At 49.2% G+C, this 16,777-nt stretch overlaps 1 protein-coding gene across 1 annotated transcript in view; it reads right to left on the reverse strand.

Annotated features, from left to right (window-relative positions):
• Positions 1 to 16,777, reverse strand: part of LOC146340798 (uncharacterized) — an 815,287-nt gene that overhangs the window by 285,058 nt on the left and 513,452 nt on the right. The gene's annotated exons all lie outside the window — the stretch shown is intronic.

Here is a 16,777-nt window from a genome sequence, read left to right on the forward strand (position 1 = left end):
GTCTTAATGATACAAGTTTCAAGGCAGACAAGATTTCAAGATTCACAATAAGTCCAGGCAAGAAAGTTTTCAGAACAATTAAGATGATGTCCTAAGCAAAGGCTTTCCAGACTCTGCACTGGCTTAAATACAGAGAAGGAGCTGCTAAAGCTTCCCTTCTGATGATCTCTCCTGGCAGGGGAATCTGGCCCATAAATGATCACTGTGTCTGAAGGGGCATCTCTACTCCACCCTTTTCTATTGGTGTGTTAACCTGGGTGACACCCCTGAACCCCCCTCCCAACCTCCTGCACAGTTCTCACATTCCCAGGCCGTAAATCAGAGGCCTTATTGAAGCTGTGGCTGATAGGGAGCATTACCCTCTTTTGGCCTGCAGACAGATGGAAGCCAGGCAGAGCTGGGCTCCCAGGCCCCGAGCTTCCCATGATTGGGCTGGGTTCCCGGGCGTCCTGCTCTAAGTCTGAATCAGATGCTGGCTCTAAAGCTACAGCAGCACTGCGGTAAGACCTGACACAGGCACGCCATCAGAGGGAAGAGAAGATGTCTCCAGCCTCTGTTTGATCATTTCCTTCATTCTCTGGCATCTGCTCTGCTCATCTGTCCTCCCTGCGCACATCATGAAAGAGTATTACCACAATACAGTTTAGGCAAGATATGGCAAGGGGTGGGGGTGATGGAGTCATAGGAGACATTTGCAGCAGTTATGCTTTGTAGCATGGTTCCCTCCTTCCCTTGTTTACCTGTCTGTAGTGCCCTATACTCCCAGTTGTTAGATTGGAACCAGGGTTGCTGTTATGGGTTTGTGTCTGAAGTTGCAGGGTGAGGTAAGGGTTCTAGGAAGAGAAGTGTTAGCAATGTGCTCACGCCTCTGTGTGTGTTCTGGAGGCAGGCTGTTTCGTGCAAAGTGCCCTTTCTCCATAGTTCCCATCACCAGCATTCTTCCTGTGTGCATGATATCAGGCCATTGGGTAAAGCCCATGCCATGCATGCTGTCAGCTGAGTTATGGTCTCTCTGTGTGGGGTTTATATACCAGTGGTAGCATGCTGTGATTGGGCACTGATTTGCATCAGATCCTACTGTGGCATATGCCCTGGTTGAGAGGTTCTCTCAAACTGTATTGTCAGTACGTCGTGAGCATCAATAGGCTGTCTACTATTTATACAATCAGATTCCTCTTGCAACCAGATACCATCTAGAGCCAGTTCAATACTTTACTCAGATATAGATAATACAGAATTCTAGTTCTTAAGAAACACTCTCTCAGACAAGATTTTGTCTTTTTGTCTTTTACTCCAAAGTAGTAGCATAACAGTACTAAATACCAGAGCTTATGCATGCATAAATTCAAACACATAAATACACCTGACATCATTCTTAAACAAGGCTTGTAAGCAGAGTCAAGTACATTTGCTAATTCTCAACGATAATCAATATCATGCTTACCTGGTTGATTCTACAGACAACATGTTGGGGAAAGCTGATCCCAAAGGATAGCTTCCACTGTTGCGTGTTCTGAGTCTCTTTTACATACCTTTTGGATGCTATAAAGTATGTCTAAACTATTTTTACTACAGCTTATGTTTCTTACCCAAGAATTCTAAAGATAGCCTTTCTACTCTAATTTTTCATATGTCTAAATAAGAGTATTGAATTTTAAAGTTTCTTATCTAGATTAATATGCATACCAACATACTTATCTAAACATCTTAACTTTCCCTGACATACTATAGGTATGTTGCTGACACAAATCTATTCGCTTGATATCATCCTGTCTTGTGGACCTGTTTTCCTTACAGATTTACTGTCTCCAGTGAGGCGTCACTTATCTGATGGCCCATCTGACCTAATGACTTTATGAGACTCTGCTAATTGAAAGTTGTAAACCTAAATCTAACATTGACACCTCCTTATCTGGATTCCTTTTTAAGCAAGAAAGGGATCTATTTCTAATTGCCTGGTACATCTGGCAAACCTCAGAGCTAAGACATTTTTATTACTCTTGCGTCAGAAACCCATACTGGGTGATATTAGGCACTGGGATCCCATTTTTAATCCCAGAATTCTATTGGAGGCATTTAATTATAGAATTTCCTAATTGAGCAGCAGGGGGAAGATCATGCAGATGTGGACGATTTGCTTGATCTGCCACACTACACACTGCTGTGGTGAAGTGCGTGGGGCTGTCATTGTCAGGTGGGCTTTTACAAAATCTGTTTGCTCTTCTTCATTGAGTTCAGGATGGGGGAATTCCTTGCGTCTGCTCTGCGATTGGTGTGCAGTTGCACCATCAACCGAGGTGTGGTCCAACTGTGTCCTGTTCTGGCTGTGCTGCCAGCCCATATTTGCCGGCGTAGCAGATACACCAGTGTGAGTTGCGGCAGCGTATATTTCATGGTGGTCGTGTATCTGGCATTGTGTGCTGATGTAGTGGCACTTCTGCCATATTCTATAAATCTCCGTTGCATATCTTGAGTATAGAATTGCATCCTATGTGAATGAATACATGACATGTGTTTCTCAAGTCTCATTTTCATTGCAGGCTGTTCTGCTACAGTGGCACCGGGACAGAGCTCCAGGGATTTAGTCAGGTTCCAAAGGCAAGGTCAGTAGGCGCCCCCAGCTCTAAACACAGGGAGGTCCAGAGAAGAGCAAAGTTAGCAGGAGAAAGACAAGGCAGGCATCTAGGATGTATTTACACAGACATTGTTCCAGCACTCTGTACGTATATCTGAAAGTTTTTACACCTGAGCCTCACACAGCAGCAGCCCATCAGTGCCACCTGAGGAATGGTCTACTCGTGAGTAGAGCCTTGCTTACAAGTATACGTTGACTCATGAGAAGGCCTCCTTCCTCAGGCAGGCATCTCTTGTAGCCATCCAAGCCTGCACCTTTAGGTGTCTATACTCCCTGGGGCTAGGTGGCCACTCAGTGTCTACCTCCGAGTCCAAGAGAGGGCTAAGTGGGTGGTGAGAGGACAGGACAATGGCCCTCTCCCTTGAGGGCCCAGGACGCCCCTGATCTGCCTCGAGGTCCCTTGGCACAGGCAGCTCCTCCATTACATTTGGCTTGTGGGCTCCAGTTCATCCTCCGAAAAGAGTCCTCCAGAGGGGCCTCAGATAGAGTCACTTTTGGGGGCTGACATTCAAGCCTACGCAATTCCTGGTGATCCCAGCATTTAACAATGCTCTGCTCATACTGGTCTGCACTGCAGAAAGTAGAAAGACTTATAGCTTCAGATATATGTCAAAATGTTCATAGTCATCCCTGTTTATTGCCTTTAAACCTCAGGCGGCAGGAACAGCACCACTTTTGTGCTGAGTTTAGTAAAGTAATCTCCAGTCCAATGGTCTTTGTTTGATTTTTAAAAGAAAAATATATAGAGATAATAGGCATATTATTTAAATATTGCTGAAGTTTTAGCTTTATTGGCTGGCATGTTTTTGTTGGAGTAATATGAAGTTTTGATATAAAAATTTGAATATAATACTTCTGATCCATTTAAATGCAGTTTATTGTATTAAATTGTGAGACAGAGTAACCGTTGTCTGATTTGAATGGCGCATATTGAGTTTTCATGAGCTCTCTGGTGGAATACAAATGCAAACATTTAGAGAGGTGTAATTCTGTATGAGCCTCCTATTGCATTCATGCAGTAAATGCTGTTTCTTCCAGGCATCTTCTTTCAATATGCAAAAGGACCTCAAGGCTTTTGTATAGTGGGCTTGCTGAAGGTGTTGCTTAGTAAGTCGCATTGGATGGCTAATGGCTATTATATGTTTGTGTTTTGTTTTATTTGTTAAACCATTTTTACCCTGCCTTTCCTCAGGGTCTAAGGAGGAAATCAACAATGGAAAATGAAAATCAATATTATAATAAAAGATAAAAAATACAGAAACAACAAGAAAGCTAAAACCAGTAGAATAAAAATAAAAGCTTCCATGAAAAGCAATTTCCAGCAGTTAAAACATTTTCCCAGCTTGGCTTAAAAGAGAAAGGCCCAAACATCTTCCAGGTCTTTATTGCATGGTGAAAAGCCATTCATGAGGGAAGGGGCAAGGTGGGCCTCCCTTGGGAGTGCGATTTGGAGCCCAGGCACCGTCAGTGAGAACCACCTATCCAGGAAGGACTGGGCCCACCATGGCAGCCCCCCCCCCCCCCGATACTGCAATATGATGTGATTTGGTATTTAAAAAACCACAGAGCGATCCACAAGGAGACATTCCCCTGCCTAGTTCCAGGTGTAGAAGATCTGTCAGAGTAACCAAGGCTGTCTCCGTCCCATAACTGGACCTGAATCCAGACAAACCGATGTCAAATGTCCTTCTGCTAGCCCTGCTCTGACTGTGCCATCTAAGCAAATTGGCTACTGCGGGCCATGAAGCAGCCATCCTCTCCTCCTGAGGGCCAAGATGTAAAAGCCCTCTGATTACTTGGAACAGCTCTGCTGGACAACTCTGAGCAGATGCAGTGGGGCTGGAAAGGTAAGGCTTCTTTGTCAGTATTATTGCCACTGATTAGGTTCTAAGATGAGCCCAGCCTGTGTTCGACCGGACACCTACTTGAGTTCAGGCCGATGGGAACTGGAAGCAAAGTAGCCGGTGAAGGAGACAGAAGCCCGAGTGTTGCACCTGGCTGGTAAGAAGCTGATGGGGGGTGGGGGAGAGGGTTTTCTCAGGCACGGGTTTGCTTTGAAGTAAGTGGTGCAGCTTTGCATGGAAACCAGCAGTGTCTGGGTGCTTGTCTGGCCCCCCCACCAGCATATACCTTCTGTAGTGTAGGAGGGCACATGACACTTTCTGTGGGCCTACCTGGCCCAGCTGGCATATGCCCTCAGAGTCAGACCCGATCAATAGCCAGCCAGTGTTTATTGGAGGGAAGCAGAAAGAGATGCAGTGAGAGCAGAAATACATCCCGGATTTCCCAGGCAAGTTCTCTTTCCCTGTAGTCACCTTTCTGTTCCCCCATAATGTATCATGCTTTTTCTTTCGAATGTAAGCATGACAGCAGGGAGTGTGTAATTTCTAATTTTTGAACACCGTCTAGCAAATTTAGGTGTGTTATTTATTATAAGCGTCATTATTCGTGACAACGATAAAAACGTAGATATTGAATTCAAATGGGGCAGCTGCGTTAGTCTGCGGCATGAAGACAAAAAGAGTCCATGGTGCCTTAAGCTCATGCCTTAGTAATAAAACAGGGTCAGCCTAGATATCATCACCCCCACACCCCTGGAGGTTGCCAGTACTTTCTCCTCACAGCAGAAAATAAGGCCCTGAAGAAGCTGAGCCCGAGACGTTTCCGGAGGCGCGTGAAACATGGCATTCATACTGGTTAGAATTCCTTCCCTTAAGAGTAGCAGTGAAGGCAGGCGTTTTGTATGCAAATGGCCTCTTGAAATTTTCCATCCTGTCTGTGGGCAGAGAAATTGGGGGATCATTTCACTGAATTTCTCCAGGAGGGCAGCATTTATTTATTTTTACTCCCAATTAACTGTGGCAGTAGCACAACTTCTTTCTTTTTTCCTAAGATTCCTCCCCCCCCGGTGCTATGTTGGTTTCCTGGCCCCCATTTTGCATCAGTGCCTTAGACCTGGTGTTGTTCTGGTTTGTGGGGGGGGGATGGGGATGGTGGCTGCCATGAAAAATGTGGTGGAGAATATTCGGAGAAAATTCTGAGAACTAAGGAATGACAAAAATCCATTTCTTCTGAGAAATTTGGGCTCAACTCTACTAGGCTCCTGGAGTTAAGCAAAGAGGTATTTTGGATCTAGCCAGGAGCAGGCAGGTTTGACACTCTAATTAGCAAGCGTGCTGAGCTAAAAGCAGCGAATGCTGCCAGCTGTCATCAGGAAGTACTTATGAGTGGGAAATTGCAGATCCCTTTTTCGGAAAATGCGACCTAATGAGACCTAATGGCTCCTGCAACATGGAGTGTTGGTAACTAACCAGATGACACCCCCCCCCGCCGCAACCCAGTGTCAACATGGATCATGGCAGGGACTGGATTGTTACATGCACCCCAAGGTGACTGTCCTATTGGATTTCTTTGAACGGGACTCTCTCTGTGGGCCAGGGCAGTTTGGGAGGGGGACCGAGGGAGCCCTGCAAGCTCCGGGAAAGAGCTTTCGTGAGGTGCTGCCTCTCCCTGAAGCTCTGATACAGGAGGAGCAGTGGACTTTGGCAGTCTTTTGGAGTGTCTCAGCCAGCCTTCTCCAGCCGGGGACCCTTGAGAGATGTGTTGGACTGCAACTCCCAGCATCCCCCAGCCAGCACAGCTGGAGGGCACCAGGCTGGGGAAGGCGGTTGAAGCTGTCTGCCTCACCGCTCTTCAAACGGCATATTTGTTACTAAACAGTGGTAGGCGTTAGCCCCAGGGTGGTGATGGCCACCACATGCCTCCACGGTGGCTAGACGGGGTGTGACCAGCTGGGTGGTGGCAGGTATGCCCTGATGACATCATTCCCTGAGACAGCCCTGGAACGTGCCTGGCCCTGGCCGCAGCAGGAGGCCACTGCCTGCTCCATTCCAGAGGCCGCTGGGGTCCTCATCAGGGCTGCAGCCTGTGCCCCTGGCCCTGGTGGGGAGCCCACCTCCCCCAGTGCAGAGAGCTGAGCAGGGGTCTGGGCCAGGAGAGCCTTGCTTCTGGTAGAAGGTCGCAGGGCAGGGGCACTGCGAGCGCTGCACGGTGCCCAGCCATGAGCTGCCCACCCCTGCAATGCCATGCTCTGGGTCTGGAAAGAGGCAGGGAGGCGGGCAGGCGGGCAGGCATGGGTGGGTGAAGCAGCATGGGCCCCAGCTGTGCCATGGCTGAGCACCACTCATGGTCTTTCTCAACATTCTCCTCACAGCTGCAATTATATCTGCAGTTGCACAGCTCACAACTGTTGCACTGGGCAGGCACCGCTACTCAGCACACCGCCGCTGCCCGAAGAAAACTGCCCTCTCCTCACCCCACGCCCAGCACCCTCGACACTGGCGACTGGCAGCACCACTGAAGCAATGGCAAGCCAGGCCCCATCCCTGGCAGCAACACCTGCATGGGAAGGAGGCAGCCAGAAGGGAGAGCAGCCTGAGAAAGGGGCGCAGCTGCAGCAGCCCGCTGCCACCAGCCCCGGCACTGCTGACCCTCCCTGCCGCATGCCAGCCCCACCACCACGGATGCCTCCACCACTGCAGCAGCCACAGCTCCCTGCACTGAGGGGGCGCCGGGACCCCTTCCTGGGGCAGAGCGGGGGCCCAGTGCTCTGGGGCTGCTGAAAAATTGCGTCTTTGAGAGGGTGGTGCCATGGATTGCGGGGACACTGGAGTCAGCATAAGCACACCCCTCTCCTGTGCCACCCACATCCTGCCCTCAACTTCGTCCCATTTTGGACAATTTGCCAGCAAATATTTGCCAGCAGACCAGCGCTGCTGACAGAGTGCTGCACGGGCCCATCTGGGATGTTCTGCCGATGCATCCGCAGTGGCAGAGGAGCATCTGACATTCTGCTGGTGTAGCAAATCTCCCTCCAGTTCCTGTAGCCCAGCCTACCCCAGCCTGGGTGCCTCCCAGTGGTTTGGCCTGTAACTTCCATCAGCCCCAGCCAGCATGGCCAGTAGACAGGGATCATGGGAGCTATAGGCCAAAGCCTCTGGAGAGCCCCTGGCTGGGGATGGCTGATGTAGCCCCTCCACCGGCAGCTCTTCAGTCTAGGATCGTGCCCTAAATCACCGCAAATGGACCAGACCAGCTGCCTCCCTTGATCGGCCCCCTCACTGCAGCGCTGCTGGGTATGCGCCTGCACTGGGTGGCTCAGCCCATGCTGTGGAGAGCCCAAGGCCCTCCCGGCACCCACTCATGCACACTGCTGCCGGCCACAGCAATGGGCATTCCGCAAGAAATGGAACACTCAGCAGACAATGGACATCAAAAATAAAATCACAGAGGGGGATTTTAAGAAGGAGGATTTAAAGGAGGGCAGTTGCATGCCAGCTCCAGTTGAAAGCAGAAGCCTTGCGGTGAAACATCTCCAATTCTTTTTTGATGTGCACCACAGCACACTGCTTGGAAAGCTGAAGTCCTTTGTGAAACAGCAACTCTAGGCACTCGTGCTTGGCACATTTTGCGCCCATCAGTGCTGCATCTTTTGGCCGTCTTGGCCTGACTTTTCCTCGACCTGGAAGAGGCTCCAAGGGGCATCTGAAGCTTAAGCCAAAACCTGCCTAAAAATGGGATGGAGGGAGCCTGCTGGATCTCCACAGGGAGGGAGTTCCACAGCAGTGGCATCACTGCCAAGCAGGCCCTGTCCCTGTCCCTGGTCTGGGTAACGGCTAATCAAACATCCAGTAAAAACGTGCCAGAGAGCAGCAGGACCTCCAAAGCTGATCTGAAAGCCTGGGCAGGTTCATCTGAATGGAGATGGTTCTTCAGGTAACTTGGGCCCAGGCCATTAAAGGCTTGAGAGGCTAATACCAGCACTTGCCAGTGGTTCCCTCCTCCAGTCAGCAGAAATACAAACAAACTGGGCTGACCTGCAGGGCTCCTGGTCTGAGTCCTGTCTATGAGCCTGACAGGCAGCATATTAAAATGCTTGGCACTCAGCAGAAGGAGAGCAATGCCTGATGCCTACCAAGAGCTGCACACCCCATTGTGTCAAGACACCGTTTGATCAACAGCCATCTGCTACTGCCAGAATCAGAGTTGGCTGATCTGTGCTCCCTTTACCACAAAGGTAGCACTTGACCTCCCATCCGCTCCCGGTGTTCAGCGTAGTCTCTCCCTCATGCCGTTTCCAAGCAGCCTCACTGTGCAACAATGAGCTGTTGGCCCTGAATGTCCCCAGCAGCAGCCGCATCCCTGCAGCATATTCCTTCCCCGTGACCCAATGTTGTTTGCCCACGTGGTGAGTGGCCATCAAGAGCCCTCAGCCAAGGCTCCCAAGCATTCTCATTTAATTGCCCAAATCAGGACAGAGTAACAATACGACTGGAAAGCCATCAGCTACTGAAACAGGGTGCAATGGAGGGCTGTTTTTGTGGTTGCTGCCGCCGCCGGCCCCCTTTGTGTGGATTTTGATTCCACAGAGTTCACTGAACTTCTATTACAATTCTGGCACTTGATTGCTCTGTGGGAAGAGGTGGCGCTTGTTAGCACATGCCACAGAAACAGACAGTTTGCTGGTCATTTCAGCAGCGTGAGCAGCCTCCCAGATCTACCCCTCCCCTCTCCTTGGAGCTCACACCACGCAGCTGTCTTGATGCCCTAAATGATTGTGCCCTAGAACAGTTGGTCATGGAACCAATCAGAGGGGAGGGGACCCTGGATTTAATCCTAAATGGTGTTGCCCAGGACCTAGCTTGAGACAATTGGAAACAGTGATCACAGTGCTATCAGATTTTATATTTAAGTGGAAAATTGCCCAGGAAGTCCAACACAGTCACATTTGACTTCAAAAGAGGAAACTTGTCTAAAATGAGGGAACTGGTAAAAAGGAAGTTGAAAGGGGGAATCAAGTGGGTTAAACCCTTCAAAATGCTTGGAGGTCACTCAAAACCACAATAATAGAAGCTCAGCTAAAATGTATACCACAGATTAGGAAAGGTGGCACCAAGTCCAAGAGGTCACTGGCATGGTTAATGAGGTATGTCAAGGAAACTATTAGAAAAAAGAGGGCTTCCTTCAGAAAATGGAAGTCTTGCCCAAGTGAGGAAAACAAAAAGGAGCACAGGCTTGCACAACGGAGATGCAAGCAGACAAAATGCAAAAAAGCATTTTGAAGAGCATATCACTAACAACACCAAGGCCAACAATAAAGAATTCTTTAAATATATTAGAAGCAGGAAACCAGATAGGGAGGCAGTTGGACCGCTGGATGACAATGGAGTTAAAGGAGGACAAGGAGATTGCAGAGAAGCTGAACAAGCTCTTTGCATCGATTTTCACTGCAGAAGATATAGGACAGTTACCTGTGCCTGAACTGCTGTTTTCAGGAAGGCAGTCTGAGGAACTGACGCAAGTGGTAACAAAAGATGACGTTCTCAACCTTATTGACAAATTGAAAGTTAATAAAGCACCGGGACCAGATGGTATCCATCCTAGAGTTCCTAAAGAACTCAAATATGAAATTGCTGATCTTCTAACCAAAATATGCAACATGTCCCTAAGATCAGCCTCTGTACCAGAGGACTGGAAGATGGCCAATGTAACACCAATTTTTAAAAAGGGATCCGGGGGACCTGGGAAATTATAAGCCTTTTAGCTTAATATTTGTTCTGGGTAAATTGGTTGAAAGCATTATTCAAGATAAAATTAGTAAGCATATTGAAGGACAAGCCCTGATGAAAAAGAATCAGCATGGCTTTCACAAAGGTAAGTCCTGTCTTACTAATCTTTTAGAGTTCTTTGAGAATGTCAGTAAACATGTAGACAGGGGTGATCTGGTAGACATTGTTTACTTGGACTTCCAAAAGGCTTTTGAAAAAGTCCCTCACCAAAGACTCCTGAGCAAACTTAGCAGTCATGGGATAAGAGGAGAGGTCCTCTCAGGGATCAGTGAGTGGTTAAAGAAGAGAAAGCAGAGAATAGGGCTAAATGGTAAATTCTCCTAAAAAGAGAAGTAAATAGTGGGGTCCCACAGAGATCTGTACTAGTAGGGACCAATGCTTTTCAACTTGTTCATAAATGATCTGGAATAAGGAGTGAGCAGTGAAGTGGCCAATTTTGCCGATGACACCAAATTATTTAGAGTGGTTAAAATAAAAAGGGATTGTGAGGGGTTCCAAAAGGATCTCTCCAAGCCGAGAGAATGGGCATCCAAATGGCAAATGTGATTCAATGTAAGCAAGTGTAAAAGGATGCACGTTGGGGCAAAAAATCCCAACTTCAAGTATAACCTAGGTATGGACAGACTCACCTGTGCCCAGCTTTGTTGGGCACTCAACGAGCTGCCGCCACTGCCCAGCCCTGATCACAGCACCGCACGAGTGTTGTCACAGCCTGGAGACAGCGCCTGCCCATTCACACCTGTAATATTGCATAAATGGGCCCTTTGCAGATGCCAATTGTGCAACGGTGCCTACCCGGAAGTGCCCAAGCCACCACTGCTGTGCACAAGGGTGGCTCACTAAGGTGGAACACTGCTGGGCACCTGCCGAGCAGGTCCATGGGTACCCCCCGATTCAGTGAGCGGGATCCGGGAGGGCAGGGGAGGGGGGTCTGTCACATTCCACTCCCCCGTGGACACTTGAGACATCCCTAGTATAACCTGATGGGATCTGAGCTCCTGGTGACCAACCAATAGATCTTGGGGTTATGGTGGACAGCTTGATGAAAATGTTGACTCAGCATCTACAGCTGCTACGAAAAGGCAAAAGATGTAGTGCAGGCCACCAACTTGGATGGCTTTAGAAGGGAGTTGGACAAATTCCTGGAGAAGAACTCCTGGAGTATCAATGGCTGCTAGGCTTGGGGGCTATGTGTAGGGATGTCGTGAGCGCAATTCGGGGTTTGGGAATTCGTCGAGCAACCCCCGCCCACGACCCCCAAACTGCATCCGCTGAGACGCTGTCCTTGTTCACCCCCACTCGTGCCTGCTTGTGCTCCAAAGTACTCACTGCAAACCTGTTCGGTGAGCGCCGCCATTTTTGCGCCTTTTTTTTCCTAGGAAAAACAGGAAGTTTAAAAAATGTGCATATTCAAATATGCGCAGTTTGGAGCTGGGAAAGCTAAATAAGCACAATATTAGAGGTATAATCCCTCTAATATTGTGCTTATTTAGCTTCCCCAACTCCAAACTGCGCATATTTGAATATGCACATTTTTTAAAACTTCCTGTTTTTCCGAGAAAGCAAAGGCGTGAAAATGGCGGCACTCACTGAACAGGTTCACGGTGAGTGCTGGGGAATTCACCGAGCTTGTGGGTGGCTCGAGCGCAGGTTCAGGGGGGAAGCAAGCAGGGATGCTGCTTCAGTGAGTGCGCGGAGAACCGAACTAGGGTGAGTTTTTACATCCCTAACTATGTGCTACCTCCAGTACCTGAAGCAGTATACCTATGTGCACCAGTTGCTGGGGAACATGGGTGGGAGGGTGCTCACTCGTGTCCTGCTCGTGAGTTCCTGGTCGACAGCTGGCTGGCCACTGCGTGAGCAGAATGCTGAACTGGATGGACCCTTGGCCTGATCCAGCAGGGCTCTTCTGATGTTCGTATGATGCCTGCCGACTGCCCATTCCAGGCGTTGCCTTTGCCATGACTCAACATACATCTGGCTCCGTGAACACCAAGCCCACATCCATCATTCAGCCTGCACTCGCCATTGCTGCACTTCCACATGGGGCACAATTAGTCCTGTTGTGTTCCTCTTGTGTGGACCTAAAAAGCCAGGCACAGATTGCGAACCGCCAGTTTAAAGTTTCTGTTCAAAAGATCAGACTTGATGGTATTTAATGATCAAGTGTCTGAGATTTTGTCTGTGAATAGAAGTAACACAGTCTTGATTGAAAGCCACAATTACATTTGATTAAAGAAGAGCTACTTGGGCTCCCTCTCTCCACCCCCTCTCTATAAAAAGACACCATTTTAGTAAAAGAAATGTGCCCTAAATCAGCCTCACATTATTGCAATGATATGGACTTCTTCTGGTAGCAAGAGAAATAACTTATTACTTCCAGGGAATTATTCTACAGGGCTAACATTTCTTTCATATGCTCATCTAAGACAAATTAATGTTGATGGCAATTGCTTTTCCCCCTCAGGTGATGCCTCCTGGGCTCTGTGAAGAGGCAAACTCAGATAAAGAGCTAATGCTGACACCAGCCATTCTGCCTCTTGGAGAAGAGCTACATATCCGTTCCAGCATCTGTCTACAGGAAGGGTGGGAACCACCATGATTTTCAGGAGCAGAATTAGGGATGTCAGAGAATTTCGCCACGAATCTCGGGGAGGCCGAATGCCAGTGCATTCGGCCCCCTGAAATTGGTGGCAAAACGGACTGCCCCCCCACCCCCACCCCCGGGACGGGACTTACCTTGGGTGAATCCTCCTGGCGGCGGCGGCTCCAGCGGCGGTGGCTGCAGTGGCCGGTCTTCCGACCGGCTGCCGCCACCACCATTTCCAGTAAAACAACAACAACAACAACAACAAAAATGATAGGCTACGTAAAGATTTACGTAGCCTATCACGGCTAAATTTTTAAAAAATACCGTGATAGGCTACGTAAATGTTTACATAGCCTATCAAGACTGAGTAAAAAAAACACCAAAAAACCGTGCGTATGCAAATGGCGGCACCCATGGACGCCGCCATTTGCGTTCCTTATTTTGGCACGTCTAGTCTACGTAAACATTTACTTAGACTATGGCGAAAATAAGGGGAACGCAAATAGCGTAGACGCTACGCTATTTGCGTTCCCCTTATTTTCACCATAGTCTATGTAAATGTTTACGTAGACTAGACGTGCCAAAATAAGGAATGCAAATGGCGGCGCCCATGGGCGCCGCCATTTGCGTACGTGCGGTTTTTTTGTTTTGTTTTTACTCAGCCGTGATAGGCTATGTAAACATTTACGTAGCCTATCACTTTTTTTTTTAATTGGAAATGGTGGCAGCGGCAGCCAGTCGGAAGACCGGCCACCGCAGCTGCCGCCGAACCGCCGCCGCCGCCAGGAAGATTCGCCGAAGGTAAGTCCCGTCCCGGGGGGGGGGCAGACCGTTTCGCCACCGATTTCGGGGGGCTGAATGTGCTGGCATTTGGCCTCCCCAAGATTCGTGGCAAAATTCTCTGACATCCCTATAGCACATAGCCATCAAGTCTAGCAGCCATTGATAGCCTTTTCCTCCAGGAATTTGTCCAACCCTCTTTTAAAGCCATGCAAATTGGTGGCCACCTTTACATCCTGTGGTAGCAAATTCCATAGTTTAACTCTGTGCTGTGTGAAGAAGTCCTCCCTTTTATCTGTCCTGAATCTCCCACCAATCGGCTCCATGGGATGACCCCATTGTGTTCTAGTGTTATGAGAGAGGGAGAGAAGTGTCTCCCTATCCACATTCTCCACACCATGCATAATATTGTAGATTTCTGTCATGTCTCCCCTTACCCTCCTTTTTTCCAAGCTCAACTAGGGATGGTGGAGAATTCCGCCACGGAATTCAGTGAGGTTGAATGCACTGGCATTCGGCCCCCCGAAACCCGTGGTGGAACGGCCTCCCACCCCCCGCCACCTCACGGAATCCCCCCAGAATGAAACTTACCTGGGGCTCCGGCGGCGGCAGCAGCTGGTCTTTCAGCCGGCTGCTGCGGCCGCCATTTGTGTCCTGCCAAGCTGCCGTGATAGGCTACATAAGTATTTACGTAGCCTATCACGGCAAAGAGCAGGCATGCAAACAGCGGCCGCTACGCTGTTTGCGCCGCTGCTCTTTCCGTGATAGGCTACGTATTTACGTAGCCTATCACAGTAAAGGCAACCACGCAAATGGCGTAGCGGCCGCCGTTTGCGTTCCTGCTCTTTGCCATGATAGGCTACGTAAATACTTACGTAGCCTATCATGACAGCCTGGCAGGATGCAAATGGCAGCCACTATGGCGGCCGCCATTTGCGTCCGCAGCAGCCCGGCCGCAGCCGGAACTCCGGCTGTGGATGGCCTCTGCGGAGCCAGCCAGGGAGGATTCTGAGGGGAGGGACGGAGCACCTCCCCCCCCACCGCGAATCACATCTGCAAAAAGGTAAGTGACTTTTGTACATCCCTAAGCTCAACAAACCCAGCTTGTAACCCTCCCTCATAGAGGAGATGCTCCAGCCCCTCTTCTTGCCCCTCTTCTTCTGGCTTTTCCTTTTTCACGGAGGGAACTCAAGCGGGGTAATTTGATAGCTCATTATCTACGATCTATTTAAAAATGGAGCAAAAGTCATTTCGTGCAGGAGGCGCCCTGGAAGTTCACGGCATCATCTAAAGGGCCTGCAAACCTCCGTGAGCGAGCCGTCTCAGCAGCAGGATAAAAGCTCCGGTGAAGAAGCCCCTAGCCATGTTATTTGACAGGAGTACTTCTATGTCCTCTTTTTAATTATCCACTAGGTGGCAGTTGACACAGTCACTCCAGCTATTCATCTATTATTATACCAAGTACTGCAAAAGATGATGCTGTTTCCTCCTGGTAAGATCACTCCTTGAGGTTTAAAGGGAGAACCTCGAGGTGCAGGGCAGAAACCAGGCTAGGTGAGCTAATGTGGCCTCAGGGTCCTCTTCAGGCATGAAAGGAACAGGGGCAGCCCACACAACTGGCAGGCAGGCGCCTTTGGGTTGACCAGACCTGGCATGAAGTCTGGGAGTTTGCCTTGCTCCCTTTCCTGGTCAACAGAGCAGAGTAGTAACTTCTGTTGCTTGGGAAAGTTGAAATGCAGCTGACTTCAGGTACTCTTAAGATGGAGAGTGCACCATTCGGGTCTGAATTTTGGGCACAGGGCTCCTGCCCTCCCCCAGTGGAGCTCTGACACCGTGTTTCTTCCAGGAGAGGATCATACCTCAGTGGCAGAGCCCTGCATGGCGCGCAGAGGATTCCAGTCTCACAGTCCCTGGCATCTCCAGGTGGGACTGAGGAAGACCCTTCTGTGCCTGAGACCTGGAGAGCAGTCAGTGTGGACAATAGCGAGGTGGAGGGACCAAAGGTCTGACTGGGCATCAAGCAGCTTCCTGTGTAAGTATGACCTCAGAAAATATGCACTCACCTCCCAAACAGATTGAGAGAGACAAGAAAAAAAGCTACAGGAATGGAAATAAATGAAACACATCAGATTCAATTTATCAGAACAGCTAACTCTCATTTCAGAGCTAATGTCGCTGTGGGCTTAGCATCAAAGACGAATTTACGAACACGAAGACAGCACTGATCTCCGCATCTTAGCAGCCACCTTTAAATTCTGCACTATGCACTATATTCACATGCAATATGAAAATGTTTCTAAGGCCTTCTGGTGGCAAGACAGCCATTAAGAAAGGACACAGGCAGCACCATCCCTGGCAGCTTCTGACATGGCTCCCTGTTTCCCTGGAGAGGCATGAATATTCAGATGTTTTTCCCTGCTCATCCTTCATTGCTGGGTAATGAAGACAAAACGTCATAGTTCTCCACCTTCTAAAGCAACCTATGTAAAGATGTAACTGAAACAAATTATCTGAATAAATCTGGTTTTATATCTTAATTAAGTGTAGTGCTTGCTTTTTCCTGATATTTGCCTCCAGGTAAAATATATTGAATCCCCTCCTTCCTCCCACACACTGCCAGACGCACGTGCACGCACACACTGTTAAACATAAGAAACCCCTTGGTCTAGGGCTTCAGTCCGTCTTTGGGGTCCCAGGTTAAAAAAAATCTCACACAGGCCCAGGCACTGGAGAAGTGGGGAAGGGGGCAGTTAAAAGGGGCTGTTCAGGTAGCAGAGCTGGAAAAGGCTTGCTCCTGCTGGGTCTGCCTCCTCCAAGATATCCCAGGCCCCTTCCCCACATCAGCTTTCACTGGAAAGGGACTGGGAATAACAGACAGGCAATAAGCATGTTGCATTGCAACCCCTCCCAGGTTTTCCTTCTCTCATTTTGCACTGCATGCAGCCGCAGGAAGCAGTCCTCCTTGCAGGGTTTCCCAGCGTGCTGAAAGGAAGCGGCCCCGCCCCTTCAGCCCCCTTGCCACCCTCGCAATGCCACATGTCCTCCTGGGTTACAGAATGGCCTCTTATGAAAAAGCTCTCCGTCCCTGAGCCAAGCTCGTGTTCCTTGAGCACTGAGAGCCGCGCTCCCTGGGAGGACCCTCCA

This window comes from Heloderma suspectum, chromosome 6, assembly GCF_057233095.1.
Source record: "Heloderma suspectum isolate Gila_16-S chromosome 6, 16-S_ref, whole genome shotgun sequence".
NCBI lineage: Eukaryota > Metazoa > Chordata > Lepidosauria > Squamata > Helodermatidae > Heloderma > Heloderma suspectum.